The sequence below is a fragment of the Motacilla alba genome, chromosome 2 (genome assembly GCF_015832195.1).
Source record: "Motacilla alba alba isolate MOTALB_02 chromosome 2, Motacilla_alba_V1.0_pri, whole genome shotgun sequence".
Lineage (NCBI taxonomy): Eukaryota > Metazoa > Chordata > Aves > Passeriformes > Motacillidae > Motacilla > Motacilla alba.
Window position 1 is genome coordinate 2,445,465 of NC_052017.1, and position 3,688 is coordinate 2,449,152.

Sequence of the window (3,688 nt, forward strand, 5' to 3'; positions counted from 1 at the left end):
TTAAGTGTCAGCAGTTTCTGTCTCTGAGGCTTGGCAGGCAGGGCTGGTGGGTGTAGTTTGGGAAGCTGCAATTCTGCAGGGGGATTTTGGACAAAACCTTCCAGGTTTCAGCACAGTGCTCCCTGGGAAGGCTCGATATTCAATCTGCTGCTGCCTTTATCAGCTCAGGAAGGAATTTGCTGTACAAAAGTAAGGCCAGCCCCCTTCCTTAGAACAAAACAAGCTCTGTTTTTATCCCACACTGCTACCTGCCTGTCTCAGGCTTTCTGTAGCACTTCAGTGCTGAGGCACAGGATTAGCCTGACCTGGGACTATCTGCAAATCAGCTTTGGGTGGGCTCCTCTCATCATTCCAACCTCTTTCTTTGCTTGAACATACTGGCAGCAGTTTTCTGAAGCTCCAGTGAGTTTCCACTGAAAAGCTGTGCAGATTACCCCTGCAATGAGTCAACTTACCTTGAATTCAGCTCATTCCATAAAAAACTTGCCATCCAGGTTATGAATTCCTTGTTTCTGGGTCTCTGCATTCATCCATCAGGCAGGGCTTGTTCTCCCTGGGAAGAAATGTTACAAAATACAGGCAGGTCTTCACTGCAGCAGTGCTGGGACTTTTGGAGCTGCTGCAAACCCTGCCAGCCCTGTCCTTCTCTCCTGCAGCACAGTGAGGACACAGAGTGCAAGCTAATCAGGCATTGCCATGCAGCCTGCCAGTGCAGAGCAGCCTTGGGGATTCCAGGCAAATGGAAAGCCAGGCATTTTTGTACAGTGCTGCTTTGTTTCTCACTTGAGAGTCTTGAAAGCTTTTTTTTTTTTTTTCCTTTGCTTTGTCAGTCTCTTTTTACAAGTCTGAAGTTTGTCAGGCTTTAACCCCAGCCAGCACCACCAATGCAAAGTGGATTTTTGGGCATGAACACCACTGCTCGCTTCCCCAGCACAGGGATTTCATCCTGATTCCCCTGTGCAGAGTGGAAAAAAGCAGAGCAGGAGTCACTCCAGATGTGTTGGCCCTGTCTTTTTTTCCTGCTTAGGTTCACAAATGTCTCTCTTCAAGAATTGTCTCTTTTCAAACAGTTCCTGGAGTCCCTGATGGAGGAAACCAGGGAGCTGGGGATAAGCTCAGCACATGGGAGTTAGCAGGGAGTTAAATTAACCCTCCCTGTGCTCATGAGGCTGCTCCACTCCCCTGGAGTTCAGCTCAGCTCTCAAGGGCCTCTCTCACAAAAAGCAGGACCATCCATTGCAATATTTTCCCTGCCAGTAGCATCAGAGGAAAAAGCACCTTGCAACCCTCAATCATCTCTGGACAACTTGAGGAGTAAATCCTGGGTTGAGAGGAGCCACAGCTTTGGTTTCAGCTCCATGCTGATGCCTCTGTAGAGGGGAGGGATCCTCTGGTAGGGATTTTAAGGACCTGCAGGAGTGAGCAGATCCCTTGGAAAAGCTGCCTGAGCAGGAGCAGGGCTGTGGGAGCTGTGCTGTGCAGTGCCTGCTAAATTCAGGCTGTAACTGGGAGCTGCAGGTTCTGATTTCACTTACACAGGAGTGTGGATCAATAATATTTTCCCAGGAGCAGAGCAGAGGCATCTGCTGCCCTTCCCTGTGGCCTGTCCCAAGGAAGCTGTGAAACCTCTCTCCAGGAAAAGGGCTCTGAGTCAACCCCTGAGGCACAGGGAGGAAACTGGGATCTCACAGAACACACATGGCTCTCCTGCAAACCTCTTCTCAAGTGCTGCAACACTCATTTCTTTAACCTTGTGCTTGTTTGGTGCTTGCACAGAAGCATTTTTTCCTTTTGTTTTTGCACCACCAGATGCTTACCAAAGAAAGAATCCAACCACTATAAAGCAGTTTATTTAGGCAGCCTGTACCTGTAAGCAGCTGCTGCTCATGGAAATATGCAATCTGTCTTCTGTCAGAGTGGGGAGTGCAGAATGTCCAGGGCTTCTCAGGATTTTGAAATACACTTCCCCAGAGTGACCTGGCTTGAATTCTCCCTGTGCTGGCTCTTGCTGGTTCCCACTTTTCAAAGGATGAGACCAACTTTCCTGCAGCATTTTGCTAAATATAAGAAACCCTGGCAGACCTTGGGAGCAGCAGCCCCCTGCTCATCATTCAGAGAACAAAATCAATGGCAATATTTTTCTCTCTGCCTGAAAAATCCCCTCACAGGAGATCCTCAGCCCCAGGATCTCTCCAGCACACTTGTGCATTTCTTCCAGGGATACAGCTGATATGAAATCACCACAACCCCCTGCTTCGCTTGGAACTTTCAGTGGGGTTTTTTTTCCCTCATGGATAAACACCAGCCTGTTAAAATCCTGTGTTTCAGTTCAAATTTGAATTTCTCCAGCTCCAGTTTGCAGCCAGCTATCGTTTTGCCTCTCTGGCTCTTGCTGGTTTCCAGTTTTCAAAGGATGAGACCGAATTTCCTGCAGCCTTTTGCTAAATATAAGAAACCCTGGCAGACCTTGGGAGCAGCAGCCCCCTGCTCATCACTCAGAGAACAAAATCAATGGCAATATTTTTCTCTCTGCCTGGAGATCCTCAGCCCCAGGATCTCTCCAGCACACTTGTGCATTTCTTCCAGGGATACAGCTGATATGAAATCACCACAACCCCCTGCTTCGCTTGGAACTTTCAGTGGGGTTTTTTTTTCCCTCATGGATAAACATCAGCCTGTTAAAATCCTGTGTTTCAGTTCAAATTTGAATTTCTCCGGCTCCAGTTTGCAGCCAGCTATCGTTTTGCCTCTCTGGCTCTTGCTAGTTTCCAGTTTTCAAAGGATGAGAGCAAATTTCCTGCAGCCTTTTGCTAAATATAAGAAACCCTGGCAGACCTTGGGAGCAGCAGCCCCCTGCTCATCACTCAGAGAACAAAATCAATGGCAATATTTTTCTCTCTGCCTGGAGATCCTCAGCCCCAGGATCTCTCCAGCACACTTTTCTTCCAGGGACACAGCTGATATGAAATCACTGCAACCACCTGCTCCCTTGGAACTTTAGGTGAGGTTTATTTTTCCCTCATGGATAAACACCAGCCTGTTAAAATCCTGTGTTTCAGTTCAAATTTGAATTTCTCTGGCTCCAGCTTGGAGCCAGCCATCCTTTTGCCTGTCTCAGATAAAAGCACTGTGAGTCCCCAGCATTTCCTCACTGGGACAGCCCTCATCCAGTGAGAAGTCATGTCCCAGGCAGCTTTCTGATAAGCTCTGAGTTTTTTCAGCCTCTCACTGCAGCTGATGGTGGTGACAGGCTAAAGGTGACATCTCTGGCACAGGCTGGTGGGTACAGTTAAGGTTAATTTTACTGCCAGTATTTAGTCATGGGCACTCCTTGTTAGGATTTGGGCAGTTCTTAACTCCAAATATGAGTTCTCCAAACACTTGGGCTGAGCCAAAATCTGTCTCCTGCCCTGGAGCTGGGCAGAGCTCTTCCATGGAGCAGCCATCAAGTGCCTGATGGATGCATCCCATTTCAAAGTACACCTGAACTGCTGGGAAGAAATGATCTTTGATGAATTGTCCTCCTTTCCTTTGGGCCGTTTGCCAGGAGTTTACCTGCAAAGAGCTTTCCAAAGTGGCTGAAACATGAATTGAGTTGCATTAGGGTGGTTAAACATTGACAGTATTGACACAGGAGAGCTCTCCCTGCCCTGGGATCTGCTTGGACAAGGGGCACAGGATAAGCTGG